The sequence below is a fragment of the Battus philenor genome, unplaced genomic scaffold (assembly GCF_028537555.1).
Source record: "Battus philenor isolate CCGP_79_NKW_IND1 unplaced genomic scaffold, ilBatPhil1.0.hap1 SCAF_9, whole genome shotgun sequence".
Taxonomy (NCBI): domain Eukaryota; kingdom Metazoa; phylum Arthropoda; class Insecta; order Lepidoptera; family Papilionidae; genus Battus; species Battus philenor.
The window spans coordinates 7,415,877-7,435,213 of NW_027181759.1; the positions used below are offsets into that span (position 1 = coordinate 7,415,877).

At 31.9% G+C, this 19,337-nt stretch overlaps 1 protein-coding gene across 2 annotated transcripts in view; it reads left to right on the forward strand.

Annotated features, from left to right (window-relative positions):
- The window catches only part of IRSp53 (Insulin receptor substrate 53 kDa), a 179,154-nt gene that overhangs the window by 74,218 nt on the left and 85,599 nt on the right, over nucleotides 1-19,337 (forward strand). For both annotated transcript variants that reach the window (XM_068775476.1, XM_068775478.1), the window contains exon 2: nucleotides 12,631-12,690. The gene's annotated coding sequence lies outside the window, so the exon portion shown is untranslated. The remainder of the gene's footprint in view (nucleotides 1-12,630; nucleotides 12,691-19,337) is intronic.

Genomic DNA, 19,337 nt, shown 5'->3' on the forward strand with positions numbered 1-19,337 from the left:
TCACTGTCCGTTGTTTCAGTTCTCGTCATAGCAATATAACAGGATAACCAGTTTTAGTATGTAACTTAACTTGATCAGATTAACAGACTGTCACCCGATTAGCTTCATGATCGTCGACCAGGATTTCACCGTTTACTTTTCTTAAATCCAGTAGTTAGTTAAAGTCATATATTTGTCGAGCAATGTGTAATAAATTACCTAAGACTGATCTTTATTTAGGCGAAGATGGGCTCGTAGGTTGCAGTTGCTATCTATAGTATCCATAACATCAATCACGCGACTTAATTGCGCGAATTAACAATTATTCGGATCTGTATAAGAGCATCGAAAATAACAGCCTTCTGCATTTAACTTTGACCGTTTTGGAGGTATTTCTATCTTCTTTTTTCTACGTTATGCTCCGAGTAACTAAGGAATGTACCGTCACGTAAATTGAATACTTTTTCCGCTTCCATATTATAAATATGGCTGCAGTTATCGTCTAATTTAAGTGAAAAACTTTAATAAGTTTCTTCGTTCATGGCACAAGTTAAAAGAATTTTTAACTTAACCATTGATGCAACGCGAAAATTCTCAGTGAAGAAAACAAGAAGAGTTTCGTTTCACAGTTCATTTTGAACGTCGTGATGCTTCTTTTAAGAAAACGTTTAAAAGTTCGTGAATTTTTTTACGTTTAAGTTTATTTCTGTAATAGAAGTCATAATTTATTAAACATGAAATTTAATTTGAAATGATTGAAAAAGTTAGGGCGTATGGCATTTTAAATAAATAATCAACTTAGGTGTAGTATTTTTGGTATAATGCTACCGAAACCGCTATGCCACACATCAGGTATGCGCGCGGTGAGGCGGGGAGTATTGGCCGCTCTCCTCACTCATCACCACACTTTCGTATTTTTTATAGTTGTATAGGCAAAATTTTTGGACAAGTTGCTGGTTAAGTGCATGCTCCAACGGTGGTGCGACGTCGTAACTAATAACTCTATGGTTCGTATCAACAATAACAGATAGCTAATCTCTTGTACGATAAAGTCTAAAACAATAATAGTTAACATTGTTTTGTACAACTCTAGTAATAAACTATTGGTTTATTGATTGAAACAATGATTACATATGAGATTATCAAGCGAAACCGCAAATTCACAAAGGTTACACGTCGAATTCTGAAATTACATTCGCAATGTGAAATTAGATATTTGGAATTCGCATTGCGACTGTAATTAAATGTTCTCGATGCATAACGATGAATTAGTCTACTTTAATCGTATCATCTAGCGACACTAATTACAAAGCACAGTATTAACGTTGTATATAGGAATTAAATCTTCATGAATATATTTATCGATATTTCCAGGTATGCACGCGTAAAAATTATAAATAATCTACTATTAATCTTTTTGATTCGTACGTTCACCTCCTATCCTTATTAATATTTATTAGTTGATACGACTGAAGTGATAGATCTTGATAAATTAATTTGAAACATTTCCGTGACGAATCGGTGATATATAAGGTAGTGAGTTTACTAGGTGAATGCATATGCTTTTTTCGGTTTAATTAAGAGATGGCATCAGCCTAAATTACGCAGCTTGCCAATTTGATGCAGACGCTATTTCGTTCCTCTCTCATTGAACATTAAGTTGAGACGGCCAAAACAAGCGTGTTATTTTTTAAATAATTGATCACGAGTCTTGTGCCTAAAAAGGAAATTTACTACACATTGATTTTCATATATCAGTTAAAGAAAAAAAGACTGTTGAAAGTGATCATTTGCTAGTAGAAAAATTTGGTGAAAGCGCTCCATCAGAGCCCAGGTAGTTACTGGTGCACCACGTACATTTTGTGTTGTGGTAGCAGAACACTAAAAACGGTTAGCATATATTTATATATATATATATATATATTTATTTATATATATATAACGCTTATTTTATATATATATATATAACGATATTTTTGTATTAAGCTAAAACTTAATACTCCAAGTTAAAATTGGCCGTATCATAAATTTATTGCAAAGTCATTGTCACAGCGTTTACGGTCTTCTGTTGCTCTTAAACGAGCGAAATAAATCAGGGGTAACTTCGGGACTGATTTATAATTGAGAAGGCCTTAGCGCAGCCACAAGAGAAAGAAAAATAATTTCAAGATTAAATTTCTTGGCGGCTTACGTACTAAATTTAAAGTAAAGCCCGAAATTACCGAAGCATTCGCCGGAATGCTCAATTTACTTGGAGCGCCCGAACTGTTCTGCACTGGCTTCCCGCGACGATAACAATATTGAAGTCGTTGCTTTAAAAATAGCGAAATAAGAGTACACTATGAACATTAAAGGGATTTTGTCAATTCTTTGTAATTTTGTCCTTCTAGGTTTTTTCTTCTATATCATTGTTTTCTTAATAAATTACATAAGTACTTACGATTTTCGTAAACAAAAATATTGAATCTACGAAGCAAACAACCAATGTTTCAGGCTTCGAAGTTTCACGGTGACATTGGAGCCCTGGTGTTGCATGTTCTATTTTATTTTTTCTTCTAATACTTGTTACATTATTTAAATAATATTTCAATTCACACACCTAGAATATAAATAAATTTCAACTCACGAAATAACACATATCAAAGCCGGAAAATGTAAAACGTTATAACAAAAAGAGGGGAAACCAGCATCCAAATTGTCTTTTGAACGCCACTAAAAGCAACGATTTTTCCTGCGGTAAATAGTGTAGAACCTATATCTTTACAGAGAACTATCAATGATTTTGATATTTCCGAGAATGTTAAGTTTTTATGACTGCAAAATGCTGAAAGTAAAAAATTAATAAAGATCATTTTTGTTGTTTTTCAATACGTCAAATAAATGATAGTAATAGTGACTATACATATAACGCCACCCTTACTTGCTTTTTCTCTGTTGGTGCTGTTAGCCCTAAGGCTTTTACAGCTTTATCGGAGCTGAGTTCACGGAGCGGTAGGGTCCGTGAACTTAAACTAAAAACCACCATGCTTATAAAATAATTTTATTATAATATATATAGTGCGAAGGCTGAAGTTCTAAATGGTCATGAAATCTGGAACCATATGGCCGTTGGGAACAAGTACATCTTTGTTGGTTATTACGTTTCCATTGAAATATGTTATAGATATTACAATAATAAGTCTCCCACAATTTTCTTTATACCAATGAATTATAATATTTAAAAACGGATTTTAATAAATTACAAAGCCAATTTTTTTTAGGAAAAGGTATTAAACTTGATTCTAAATTATTTTGCTTATTTACGTCGAGTCGAGTAAAAATCGTTAGTAATAAAAATCGTTAAGCGATTTGGAATAATTCGAATAATACATAACAATATGTATATTCGTTATACGAGTAAATATCGATTTTTTAAAGAATTAAATTAAAAAGTCAAAAGTAGTGAAGTGCTTACGGTTCGTTTAATTGGTCTGTCGTGCCAAACATTTCGAAATATATACATATTCAACGACATCTTTTAATTATAAAATCAAATAAATGTTAAAATAAAAATGGAGCATTTGATTTTAGTCCTGTGTGTATGTAATAACAACATGTGTAATATTTTTCGCATCGTTGGATGATAACTTGATTATATTGCTATTGAATGATGACTAAAGAATTAAAATACTTATTTTTTTCGTTATTATTAAATAAAGGGAAAATGTGAAAGTGAAATCTCAAACATAAATGTTTCCAGAATTTCATTTTTTACTTTTACAATCATTTGATTTGTTCGCTAAATATGGAATAGAGTTTTTCTTGCGTGAAATAGAATTATTTATTGTCGAGTGCTTAGAATCAATCTAATTTACTTCAGTCCATCTCACCGTCTTGATCTGCCGCTTATATATTTTATTTCGAGATAGCATAATAATATTCTAAAGGTAATTTTATATAGTAATAAAATTATCCACCAAGTTAATTTATTAATAGCAATACAGTTTACTTTATTAATAAACGTTAGTTGAAATATTTGGGGTGTACTCATTGACTCAACAATATTAATTTTCTAATGAAAGAAATTTATAAATATACAAGTACACCTTCGGGCTATTATAAATGTGTATGAATGTAACGATGTTTATGATAAGAAAATGCTGCTGTGAGTGGATAAGTTTTCTTTTTCTTTTCAAACGAGGGTCGTCCACTACAAGGCCTAGGCCAACCTCAGATTGCAATGACGACTGGTCTTGCGCTGCGTGCATCCACACACGACCTTATGTTAGCATTCCATTTAGCGGTGGACCCATACCGTGTCTACTTGCTTGTAGTCGCCACTTGGGAATTTCGGCTCAAACTGCCGTCAGTTGCAAGAGTGGTATGCTTTACCTCCTTGGAGCTCCGTCGCTGGCCTTTGTTTTTTCTGCGGAGATCCTCATTTCTGATTTGATTTCGTAGCTAAACCCTGGACATAGCCCTATCTATTGCTCTCTGGGTGACCTTGGTCTTCTTATGAGGCCCGTCGTAAGCGACCACCTTAAGACAGATCATTGAGAATTATTATGCGGAGTTGTTGCATACGATCACTACTATTATTGATAAAATCTGAATACGATCTCTATAAAAGGAATTAGTTTGTTTTGTTATTCCAAGTTTAAACTTTTTTTACGTCTGATTTATATGAAATTAAGGTATATTGTATAAACTTTGATTTGACTTTTGCTAACAAACTTTTCTTTCTTTTGAAAATCCTATTTGTAAATGGATTCAGAGTAGCAATTCAACAAGGAATGGTTATTTTACAAGACGTTGCAGCCTTAAACTGTTAGCAACTTTGTACTTCAAAAACTTTTGTCAAAAAAATATTTCAATAAAATTTGTTTTCGCGCATATTTATCAAAAGAAACAGGTTTTATATATTTTCTAACAAATTTATTTAATTTTTAATATAGGTTCTTTCGAGATTCTTTTAACACGTAATGAATCAAGTACAGTATTGAGCACAATTTAAAAGGTTAATCAGCTAAATTACATAAATTCATTAGCGCCCGGTCGACGGTAGCTTATTTAATAAAGATTTATTCTAACGATCTGAATATACAAAATAATTATTAAAATTTCGGCAAATGAAATATGTTAAGGAAAGGTTTTAATATTTGTGTTTGTTTAATTCGCTAATAAAGTATCAAAATAATTATAATATTTCGGTACGGTATTAACAATGACCACATTTTAAATCATTTATTAATTTATTACGTACTTTATTAATTAAATTATGAATACTACTTTTTAAAGTAAACATAATTCGAACGTATCAGTGCAATAATTTCAGCGTTTACATGGTTGACGGCTGTTATTTTAATGTTATTTAGCTTTTTTAATTGCACCTTTTAATAATTTCGGTTATATTTAGTTATAAATTATTAATGCGCCACCAAGTTATTACAATAATTATGGTAATGACTTTTTAATAATATAATCGTAGTAAAAACTGTGCGTATATTATTTTCTGTAAATGTTGTCAAGTTTTGATAAAAACGGAATCAAATTAAAAGTAAAATTTTTACTAGAATCTGACGAGAATATCAGTACGTTTTATCAATGCTACGGTCCGCTCATAACAGTTTAACGCAATGCTTTTAGGTATGCAAAGATTTTATAAAACGAAATTCTGCGTAGTCAACCTTATAATTTTTTCTTCATCCCGATGTCTATTGATGGCCAATGGTATCAGTTAAAAGCAGCCTGCCTTCAGCATCTCCGAATTTCCTTGCCGTCTAAATATTCATCACTGTCACTAAACATAGATTAATTAGATTTATGTTCTAGTTTTAAGAAAAAAAAAATATTAAAAAAGTATACGTTTGTTTGTCTTGTTCTTATTTTAAAAAAGTGTAGAATTATTTTACATCACCGGTTTAGCCGCAGGACGTATATTATGCTTCCAAAAGGACCGGTTGGAAATGGCCTACTTCCAGCATTTTTCGACGATCTTAACTAGGTCGTCTTTACACCTTGTTATATACCTTATGCTGTTCTAGTTGTTTCGTGGTATCTGCTCTGAAACCATGAGGCTACCTTTTGTGGTCGCTAATACATGTCAAACGCAAATTGTATTGACTAAACAAAATGCTTATATTAATTTTTTTTATTTTAAACAAATACATATCAAAAATAAAAGCACTGTTAATACTTTAATCGAATATCATAATTTTAATTATTGAAAATAAAAGAATTCAAAAAAGAAATAAACTACAGATCAAAAAGGGTAAGCTATATGCAGTTAGGAAAATCTTATAAACCAATTTGATTCTGCTACAGCCAGACTCATTCAATATGTATATATTGAACCATGGGGTTGTTAAAAATGTCCCGTATAATGGAGAATCCGAAGGGGCTTTAATTAAAAGTCAACGCGATGGCCCTTGTGCTGGACAATAAAAGGTATTTCCCTTTGAATATTAGTTATATGTATTATTCCTGTAAACTGTTGCTAAAAATATATTATAATTATATTTATACTGAAATATATGCGCTACAATAATTTACATTACAATATCTGAATCGATTCTGTTCCTGAAATTCACTGCGGTGTATTTAATTTTAAAAATGTATTTCGGCGTGTCATAAGCAGTAAAGTCTTAAAATTTGCAATTGTTGTCGGCGCCAAATTTTCTCAGTTACCAAATATAATCTGGCCATATTTCACTGAGACTAAAGCTCCCGATGAAACAGGGCATTTCCTCGACATATCGGTTTGATTTATGGACTATTTAAGTACCCTTTAAAACTACTATAGCGAAAGAAAGTCAATATTTGAAAGAAGAAAGAATGTTCTCATTCATATTATTTAAGATAACGGGTAATGAGTTTAGCTTTATTAATTATTAAACATAAATTATGTAGTAATTTAACATAAATAGAATCAATTACACCTCTTGATCTTCTAAAACTTTAATTAATTGAACAACATCTTTAATTTAAAAGCCAACGGCTATATTTGATATCTTTTTATAGAAACACTTAATCATGTTGTAAGACTTATAAAAGGATTCCGTGTTCATCTTGGAAGTACAATAAATAGATATGCGTAAACCAGAGTTATAAAAAATAATAGCAGTAGTAAATATGAAAAATCTTTCAAGTAGAAAATATTTTAGAAAAGAAATTATAAAATAAAAAAGAAACCGGAGAGAAATTAATGCATTGACAAAAAGAACCTAAATGTTATTATACGTTTAATGGCATTGATCCGGGAGATTTAACTCGTTAATATTTTATGTTTTTTCGTATTTATTGAAACTAATTAGATTATAAGATATTTAGATCAATTTTAAAGCTGATGTTGTAATTACGATTAATAGAATATATATATTCACTAATTGTAATTAGTGCGTTAAGAAAAAAAAGTAATTGTGAAAAAATAAAGTACGTGAATCTCTTTGCAGTTTCATTTGGTACAATTCGGCTGACACACACGAATTTGCGGCGGCAATACCGAATACATTACTAGCGGAACGCAATTTGTCCCGACCCTACAATTTATGTCTACAACCCACTTTATGCAAAGGAAGTGACGAAAAAAAAAAGGAACAAAAGTTTCTCGTGTCACTTAGTGAATATTCATGAACAACTGATTTATTTTAAGAGACATTAAATATTGTGCCGACAACGCATAATGAGCTCGAAAATATTTTGCTTTACATAATTTTTAAGCCAGCAATATTACGCTTTTAATTTTGACGATGATTTAATTATCAACTCGCGTCAACTTCTATTAAAATACTTTTCCGATTCAATTTTATATCATTACGGCAATTGGCAGTTACATACAAGTTACAAGTGTGTATAAGTGTTTATCCTAATTGAATTTTAATGACTTATTCGCCAAGTAAGGTACTTAGTACACATAAACATTAGACATAGTATACTAAACAGTCACTCCGTGATTACATGCATGAACTATAACATACGCACCCTAAAGATAAACATTTAAAACGGTCATAAATAACTAGTAACGATTAACAAACCGATGGCTGGTGCAGAGGACCGTAATATATTCACTGGCTGATCCCAATTTGTCTGACCTAACGCAATATTGAGGGTTGAGCGTAGTGCGTTTACTGTGTTTGCATATCTACGGTTGCACGAAAACCTTTTAAATCAGAGGCTATTTAAATTTTGATTAAACCTGTGTTGACAAAAATTTCTAAAACGCATAAATATTAATTATTATTGTTATATAAATCAGAGATACACGACTTAACACGAAGTACATCATTATATATTACGTGACTGTTCCGGTAATAGATTCATATTTTATTGGGCGGCATTGACAAGAACGTCGTTAGAAATCACATAAGACTATATTAAAGTAATTTAAGTGCTTTTCTATATATTTAAATTAGGATTACGTAAATTATAAAACTTTCTACGTTGAATAATATTTGGTTGCTTTTACATTATATTTGATTTTAACGCCTTTGATATTTAAGAGTCAATTGACGGGTAAACGTCCTGTGTCGCCTTTTTATCGGTAAGTAATTATTTTTTATGTATGTTTATTTGGGCTTTTCAAATTTATACCATTGCTCAGAATTATGCTTGTGATCTCTACTTGAATTTTTTAGTTTAACTATCAAATTCTCCTACACTTTCACTTTCTACTATATCTATCAACTCAGGAAAAAGCTTTTCTTGCGTACTTTGGTATTGCAATGTTAAAGAGTAAACAATAATACAGAAAGTTTACTGGGATAGAATAGGCAATACAATAGGCAGTGTAATGAATGTATATAGATTTGTTCGTAATAGTTAATTAAAGATTCAACCAAATGCCGTTTTATATAGCGGATGGCGAACAATAGAGGATATTTAGATTCACACGGCATACACCAGTGGAACAAGTCTATCGAGAGAGGCACAGGCACAAGTGTTATAGTTTCAGTGAAGTTTCGGCTCGTTTAATTGTTTTCCCATTTGGAACGTTCCCCGCATACGGCGCGTCCTCGGACGTTTGCCTATTACGAGGATAATTAAATTAAGGCTTGCTTATTGGATTCTTTACGTCGTGTTCTATCGCTTCGAGTTATAAATTGCGTTTCGAGTTGTTAATTATATACGCTGGTACTAAATTAACATTACAAATTTAGTTTAGTGTCCTCTATTCGTTATTTAAATAAAAGGAAAAAGGGTGTTTTAATTTTTTGATTGCGAACGAGATTTGTGAACTATTTTAATGGACATACACTTCGTTAATGAACGTATCTAATCAAACGCAGACATTAGTTGAGATTCCCGAATCATTAGGAGCTGTTAATCAAAGCCGATAAGTCGTATTACTACAGCTAAACTAATTATTCCGAACACGTTTTGATGCCGGCTTACCGTCGAGCAATTACTATCTAGATTTTCACCAATTCAACCACCGCTGACTCTGTGTGTAATGGCACGTAAATTTAATTGCATTAAGACCAGTATAATAAAATTGTAGCCCATTAGGGCGTTAGTAATTAGATCCGGAATTCGGAACACGTTATTTGTACTTAATTATTGTTTTAAAATTCGAACACGTAACAACTGGCGCGGGAAATATTAACGTTTTCATTTTCTTGAATTTTACGGTTTTCCTTGTTTTTTATTCTAGAACCGAATAGGCGTTCTTGCTATTGTCAAGGAATAAACATTATCTAATATTATTATTTTTTACTGTTTTTGGAATAAAACATTAGGACAACAATAATAATTATCATTTAGCAGATTAATAACCTATTTTAATTTATATTGTAAAGTATTTTCGTTTTCGAAGTAGCGAAATAGCATATTGTAATAAAAGGGTTGCAGAGATCAGAGGAATGATTCTCGCTTTTAGTGACTGCACTCGTTACTAACCACATGGGAATTCCATGGTTCGCAGAACTCATGTATCCGGACTAGGAAGATGGAACATCTACGTGTGGTATTTTTGTAGATATACGTCATACAGTTACTTGTTAGAAAGGTTAGTTTCAAATGTAACTGAACATGTATACAATTATGTACATGACATAATATTTTTCTCGTATCAGTTTGTTTAAAATTAATCATGGAATTTGATTTTTAATTTTAATTATACATTGCAGAAAGTTTAATAGACCTTCCAAATATACTTTTGTGATAAAAGTAATAAACCGGCACTTTGAGTAAGTATTGTAAAAATATATGAATATTAAATAAATTCATTTTTCATAGGTAAAGAAGTCCATCCAATGGTTGTCTTTTACGATAAGACTGTTGTTTGTAGTTCTTTTCTTTTATATTTTGTTTCTGTTTTTTTACTGCGACTTTTATAATTTTTTGATGAAATTTACGAAATGAAATTGTATACAAGTACAAAGTTGTAGGTATCACAAGCTAAATAAAGTTTTATTATATCGATGAAGATCGATGTAAATGACGATCGATCGATCTTCATTTATTATCTATTTTCTGGAAACAAGTTTATGAATAGTACAAAGTTCAACAGTGTAGTTGATCAGAGATAGCCTAGTGGTTTAAGAATGAGAGTTGCAATTGTAGGTCGTAGGTATGATTTCCGCGGTACTATCTTATATAATAGACACTTATGGCATGGCATTCATTATATAAAATTGCCTTACATACAAGTTACCATAAGATTGGCTGGAGCGTCCTCTATATATTATTATACCACACTACTATCGTTAACCCCCTTGCCAAGCGTGGCGATTATGGTATATCCCCCCCCCCAAAGATATCTTTAGGGAAGACAAACGTCGACGACATCGTTTAAAATTAGTAACGTTAATAAAAAGTATTTATTGGAATGTTTTGAAATTAATTTTTATGTTGAATGTTATACATTAGTTATCCCACCACTTCCTCAAGTTTCATAGAAAGGAGTCATTTATGCATGACGTATAATAAAGTGTTAAATACATAAGTAAAATTATTCTTACGAGATACGGCCCATCTAATTGATCTCTAACATTTGCGCTGCAAATTTAGTGGCATTTCGATATTTACAGAAAGTCCGTTGATACCTCGCGAACATTACTCAGGTCACTGCAATGGAAACACTATAAAATCCCGAATCACGTGTTCCACACACAGAGACCACAATGAGATGGACGCTTTTAGCGAAATTAAAATGTTGAGCGCCGACGACAGTCCTATATGTTTTATTGATAAAACACTTTACTTTTTTCACTTCTGTTTAGTGCAACACGGATAAAACGATACTATTGCAATACGATATTCGTACTTTTGTACATACAATTTTAATTTTAATTAAAGCCACAAGATCTGGGTATAAGCTGATTATTTAATTATGTTAATAATATATATAAATAATATATAATAAAGCTATGATAAACAAAAGGCAATAAATATATTACACGAATTATACGCCTCCAGTAGTCGCAAATTATCTATCAATGCCTTGTTCCGGAAACTTGAATTTGGCCACAAGATTTATGGGAAACGAGATATCTAATCCGAGATTTCTTCGGGAAACAATTTGACCGGAGCTTGGTACATGAAATATATTTATTTAACATTTTTTTTGTGTTGGTTGTATTAGAATAAAGTACTTTAGTAAAATGATGCCCTATAAGTACATATATTTAGGTAATTTTAATATGTTTTTACACTTCATGTAACAAATAAAAGTTACCAAAGTTGTATGAAGAGTTTTCATATTCTTTTTATATAACGTGTAATGTAAAGGTTTTACTTTTAAATCCAGATCTAAATTTCTACTTAGATATTGGATAATTAAGCACATTTTGCTATAGACATATTTAACGTAAATATTTGACATCAGGAACTTAATTATTTTTAATTCACAAATAATATTGTTAATATTAAACAAAGTCACAGCTTGGCATAAATTTAACGTAGCATCTCTCCTAAAACAGGCATGTACATTTGTTTAAAGGGAAGCTCTTGCGATTAGTTTTTTTTTAACTTGAAAAACTCTTTTTTCAACTCAGTATCCATAACATCTATTATTGTCGTCAAGATGAGTCAGCTACCAGTTCGGATTACAGTTGCCTCAAATCTGAGGTAAATGGGTAATAAATACTTAGCAAGCCTGTAATGCCTGATAAATAAATAAATAAGACACACCAATGTATACATATATAAATATATATGTATATAATGTATATATATATAAATATATATACATATGTATATATATATTTATATATACGTATATGTAATTGTTAACAGGTCGTAATTTTTAGCACACGATCATGCCTTAACTATGTTTTTAATTACTAGTAGGAGACTGTACTAGTAGAAGCTTTCTGAACATTTAAAAACGCTTATAGCGTAAACATTGTCCATTGAAATAATTACTTACTGGATGAAGTCAAGTTTTAGACATACAAAATTTGTAACTAAATCTATTAGTTATGTTTATCATTATTATACAGCTATCATCTACTTTTGGGTTAATCTAAGGAAAGAGAATGAAAACACAGTTATTTTTTATACATGAGTCAATAAGCAAGAATAGGGGTGTAAACGCAAGTTCATAGGAGTAATGTGCGTTTTTTAAACTGAAGCCCAGTGAATGTTTGTGCGCTTCAATTTGGCCGGAGAAATAGGAACCTGAATGACAATGACTGTGCAATTTATTTAACAGTTTTTTTTTCTTTTCGACAGGTAATTCACAGTCTTGAAGTCTCGCAAGAAGTGATTTGCTGCAGGAAAATTAAGCTAAGCGTAAGTTAAAACATATTTAATTAATTTTCTTTAAGATCAATAATTTCTTATAGCAGATTTCGATTTCGAAGTAAATATTTATTCAACTCTGTTTTTTTTAAAGATTAATTGAAAATTAAAATTACCGCAAGTTCAGAGCCTACTGTTTATTAATGAGCTTCCGTTCGACAGGCAGAGCGGTTAGTCTGGATTTAATGAGATCGATTACCGGTTTTCCACCCTGTCATAATTTTCAATAACCGATTAAAACAGTTAAGTACATATAATAATTTAAAAAAAAGAAAAAAAAATAACAGGATTACAAATATACACCACCAAAGCTAAAGTATGAAGCAAAAATATTAATTTAAATAGTTTCTTGTATTTCACAAACCATAGCGTCGAACTGCTCATAATGGAAAGAGGATATAATGACATTTAATAGTATTACATAATATTTTGTCATAACACAAGAACGATGTAATTATAAATCATAACCTAGATTATAGTGTTAAGTTTATTTCTATGGTTAACTAGAGTATAACCTAATGTAAATCAACTCTTATATGAAATATTTATCCTAACTCCCTACAAAAATGCATATTATATTTACAATTACATTGATCTATTCTTACATATTTAATACTATCGAAGAGTTAGAAATCATAATCTTTCCGATGGTGTAAAAATAAAAAAAGCCTACAAGAATTTTTTTAATTCTATTAAAACTTCATATTATAAAATTATGTTAAAATAAAAATGTTTCTAATAATTGACAATCGAAATAATATGATCAATACAATTGTCTACGATTGATTAGATGAAAAGAAAAAAAGGACGAAATGAGATCTCTTTTTTGTTTTACTCAAAGTAAAGAGGCGATTCTTCTCGATTTTGTGATTAGGATAAATTGCTTTACAGGTAGCAATCTACAAAATTAAAATGGAAGGGAAAAAGAGAATAGCTGCCTCATGTGTCTCCGAATACCTGACACAATGCGCCATTGTGGAGTATATTGTAGTAAAGTCTGCAACCTTATTCCATCTTTATTTACGTTTTTATTTGTCTACAAAATATTCGTGTTTAAATATACACATAAATACATTAGATAATGCAGTGAACAGTTTTGACAGTGACAACCAATCTATTGGTCGAAACAAAGTTTTGGTTATAGACTATTTATCAAGTAATAAAAGCAAAAAAAATTGTGTATCTTACTTTCAACTTCCGAGTTGGTAAATCTTTCTGGTGATGTAAACATATATATCTAATATATAAAATTCTCGTGTCACGGTGTTCGAACTTGAACTCCTCCGAAACGGCTTGACCGATTTTTACCAAATTTTACATGCGTATTCAGTATGTCTGAAAATCGGCTACTATCTATTTTCCATACCCCTAAGTGATAAGGGTGGTCCACCCCTAAATTTTATTTTTAATTTTTTAGACAATTTTTTTTGTTTTTATTTTATTATGATACAGCATACAAAAATACATACAAACCTAAATTTTCACCCCTCTACGATCAACCCTTATCTTACATTTGTTAATTAAAAACTTTAATTTTTTTTGCAAAACAACGTTTGCGGGATCAGCTAGTAATGTATAACCGTAGGAACACAGATTAATAGAGACCCTAATGTAAAATAAAAAAAAATAACTAACGTTTGTGTGCTTAGGGTTATTACATTGTAAATGAGTTTAAAGAATATTTCACATATTGGAAAACATTTTCATATTTTCATTCACAGGCAATTTAAATGTTAAATTGATATGTATATTAATTTAATTTATAATATATAAACAATTTTGCTTAGTTTCTTTTGCTTGTGCTTCTTCGGTTTGTAGTATTTATTATTCAAACAGGTGGTAGACTCATTTTGAAAACAGCAAGATATGTATTCTATTAATAATTTTGAATTAAGAATGAATGCCATCACAATAAGCCATCATGTTTTTCTTTTACTATTATTTTTATATTTATACTGAAAAGCCGATGTCTTAGATTTAAGTTAAAAAAGCTTGGCGTATTTAAAGATTGCATTATTCCCATTTATTGTTCAACAGTCCGCCTGAGCTCAGTAGACCGTTTCGCGTCATGCTCCACAAACAGATTTACTTTTATGAGATAACGTCATAATTGGCTCCTTGGTTGCTGGCTGAAGAATTCTTGATTGCTTTAGCGGCTTTGCAATTTTGTATCACAACTACAATTAACTGACTAAACATTAAAATTTGACTTGCTTCAATTTTCTGCATTCATAAGTAACATAATACAACAATATGTGTATTGTATAAAAAGATTTTATTACAGTTTTAGAGTCATGTTTGAATAAATTGTAGTTATGTTATCCATAACAAACATGTATCAATTTTAATGAAGAATTTTTATCATGAAACCAATATTCTGCTTCGTTTATTATTACAAACATAGTCAACTATTGGTTTTTACATCGTGTCATCACAAAACAGAATTTTTTTATACAAATTACTTTGTTCAAAAAAGTACAATGGCTTTATATCTATTATTTTCATATAAGGCTATAAAGTAATGGTAGTATGTAAAGAAAAAAAGCGGTACGGAAAAAAACTACAAAGTAAACATGGTTTTAATACTTGTATTATTTCTATAATAACTAAAATTTTTAAAACAATATTAATATTACTCATTGAAAAAAAAAATGCGGATTATGTCGCGTTTTTTTAGTTCTACCCGTGACTAATACTGTGACGGTGAGAAATTCGACGTGTCAGAAATGTTTTATAGAACATTTAATACTAAGGAATAACACAAGAAAGTTTAATACGAGTTCGATATTTGAAAGCGAACGTGTATAAATTCGTAGGTAAAAGTTTTATAAGAGAAATCCTACAAAGAACGTCAGGAATATGACATCTTTCTAAATTAAGCAAGTAATTGCTTGAAAACTTCTTATTCCCTTTGTTGTCACGGTAGAAGTTAAAATAATAAAAAAGTAAAGCAAAAGTTAGGAAGTATTTTAACCACGTTCATTGTCGCCGGCTGTTTGCAAAAGTTTAAAGGTTTTTTTTTTTGGTAAAAAAAGAGTTTATTCCGGGTACGGTAAAAATAGAAAAAGTATTATTTTTAGAATCGTAAAGTGTAGTCTTATCGAATTGATTTTCAGAAGATTTAGAATATTAATCAATATTAATAGTCGTAACTACAGCTATAGTGTAACGAGGAATACTTTCTTAGAATTAATCTTGATAACTACGTGTATATTGCGAACGTACTGCAATCACGATTAAACTTTAAAAAATGTATTTATTAATGTTAACACTTAAGATACAAAGAATAACAGCAAAATCTATTCCGTAGACATTCTTTAACAGTTAAACATTTGACAGTTACAGATATAAGTTAATTATCTACTTTTTTTTTTCAATTCAACATTATCGTTATCATTTCCACCTTAGCGCGTCCTCTGCTCGACATAGGCCTCTCCCGTGGACTTTAAAGAAGACTGTTTAGACGCGGCCTATATCTAATGTCTTCACAATATTATCTGTTCATATTTTAGATATTGGGAACCGACAAGTACAGCGTTAGCGCTGCGCTTGTATGTAATCTTCACATTAGAACTACAGCACTAGATTACAGCAGCAATAAGTACTACGCGCTGTGTAACCTTCTGCCCACTGCCACTCTGAACTGGCCAATCCGCTGGACTATATCCGATCAATAGAAACCTTTCATCGAAAGGAATTTTTAAAATTAGAATCTTGTGATAATTAGCTAGTAAACCATAATTATACTATTCCAAAGGTCTATAACAAAGAATGTTAACGAGTCACTTAGCACATGCACTTAATGTTACGAATAAAGTACAGCGTCGACACTAAGCAGGAATGTTACTATTTCTATGTAATAAGTAGGCGTTGTGTTGTGTAGTGTAATCTACATACATATATAATTTATTTAGTCTAGATTAGATTACTCCAACACGCCCCATTAACTTAATTGATTAAGCGTTTACTAAACCAAGCGCTTATTAGATCAATATGTAGAAAACAGCTGTTCCTGGTTTAACTTGGCGGGAGCTAGATAACAGTTTAATAATAAATAAACTTATAAATTTGTTTTATGAAACGAAAGTTATTATACATGTATTGATTTTTATATTTGTTATAGAACATGTCAGTCACATAGCAATATACTAATATTGATAAATATAAGCTTTCATTATTAACGGGACTCGTTTAAAAAATCTTAAAAATTATAAAATAACCTAAATAAAATTTGAATTTTTCCGCATTTTTCATTATTCAGCAGCGAAAAGAAATAAATAATTAAGGGATGATTACAAAAATAAACGGTGTATACTGGTCCTATTGGAAAACTCTGGGAGAGAGCTAAGCCAGCACTGGATGTCTTACGGGATTAAAATATTTCTGATATTAATTGATTGTTATGGTATAAGTAAATTGCATAAAATATTATGCTATATTTAACAATATTTCACTTTGCGATTAGCAAGTCTTAGTCAAAAGATATTATATTAATTGGCACAGCATTACCTTTAAGTGACGCACTTATTTTAGATTTCAAATTATTGTTATAAAACATATAAACAGAGAGGTACTAGTAACGGTAGATCTAATGTGAATGTGGATTTCAAGTTCCACATTCACAAACAAACCTCGATCATTTTTCTAGGGAACTAATGTTAGTGATTAATTATGTTTGAGATCGGTCCATTAATATTATTAGCACTCAATGCTTGTTCCGAATTTTCTCACAATGCGTTTTATCACCGACGTCCATACACCGTCTGCGGATAATAAATATATACGTGGTATATCTTGCCAGTCGGTATCAAATAAATGAGTCAGTTCGGCTTGATTCATGTGAACGGGGAACGGAAAATACCCGGCAACGAATAAAACAAATCAAACTACTCTGTGTAGGGCGCCGGTGGATTCAGTCCACCGTTTCGAATACTACGCCTACTTTTAAACCAACGCCACTGGAAATTTTTACCAATAAAACTCTCCTCTGCGCACCACGGCTACCCAACTGTGTGCAGTTTATTAAAAACTGAATTTCTCACTCTAATAAAATCTACAGGGGAGGATCGTCATTCATAAACGGGCTTGTTCAGAATCCGTACGCTGAATGAAAACTAATTCTTTTATTAACGAACCAATACCCTTATTTAAAAAATGTTGCACATTTTTTTTAAATTTAATATTTCATAAAATTTTATGTATTACTGTCAATATAATTTTAGTCGTAGGACATCACTTGATGGATATACGGCTTCCACAAAGGTTTCCAATAAGACTATTGTCTCATGTGAAGTTTTTGCTGTTAGCCTTGCGGCTTGTACAGCTTCATCGGAAACGAGTTCACGGAACGGAGGGGTCCGTGAACTATATATCAGCACTCGGCGGGAGGACGGGGAAGTCACACAGGTAGTGGCTGCGAGATAATAGCAGCGGGGCTCCTCGGAGTTAAGTGTGGACGGCAGCGTGGACCACTCGGCAATCTAAGGATACTACCTCGGATACTGATCCTACCTCGGATTGCCAACGCTGTCCGCGGCGGCGGTGTCGGGAGGCCGACGCCGTTTACGTGACGGACGGTAGGAAGTGTGGTGAATGATTTTTGAACATCGCGCGCGTTTTTTCGTGCGGTGAGCGGTCGCCAGTGGAGTGGTTGCTGTAGTTGGTGAGTTATCGCTTGCTGTGTAGTGAGTGTCTGAAGCGTGCGGTGTGTGGCGAGTGGATTGTGGGAATCCTGCGAAAGGATCTGTAAAGACCTCTTTAGGACGCCTTACGAGGTTTCTGAATGAGGTGCCGGGGGAGTAGCGCTATGAGGGGGTTTGGGTGGGAAGAGGCCTGGAAGAACTTTCGGACGATTTCAAGTTTGAGGTCACTGTGGAAGTCGATGTTACGTTGGAACCACCTGGCGCCGGTTGAGAGCCGGTTGAAGCGGTTCTGTAACGGCTGTAAGGATTGTTCCAATAAGACCGGTTGATGGCAGCTTACATAGTGTCTTTCGACGTACCTTAACAAAGTCGTCTATTTAATTTTTGATTGATTTCTTACGTTGTGCTTGATTATCCATGGCCTACAGAACGTTAAGGTCCTAGGATCTAGCTTCTAGCGCACTATATAGCCTGCGGAGATTACTTAAATTATCTATTTTTAACCAAGAAACCGTTATCAAAAAAATAACAAAATAATCGAGACGATAATAATATTTATAAATAGCAACGGTATTCGTCACCGGTAAAACTAATGTAAAATGGGTCAGTGATTTTGAAAAAATGATAAACCTTTAGGGAAAAGTGTATTTTCCAAAAACGGGACGCTACAGAGGCGGTACGCAATTAAAAGTGGCAATTTTCAGTTATATGGTAGCAGAAATGTATTGCATTCTTTAGTTGCGTACAGTTTGTGACGTCCAGCGTAGCACGCTAAAGCAGTGGTGATATTGATTGTATAACGTTTTTGAGCGAACATCGCTCGCGGCTGTTTGCGCTCGGGTGCTTTTAATGCGATATTGCGATACTCCGTTATATAATTAACTCTACTAAAACAGTATTCACATTTTACCTTCCATAATTACATAGATAGTAATGGTAATGGCTTTAATATTTAACATGGGACTAAATTTGTCTACGCTAATATTATTGTTGGCA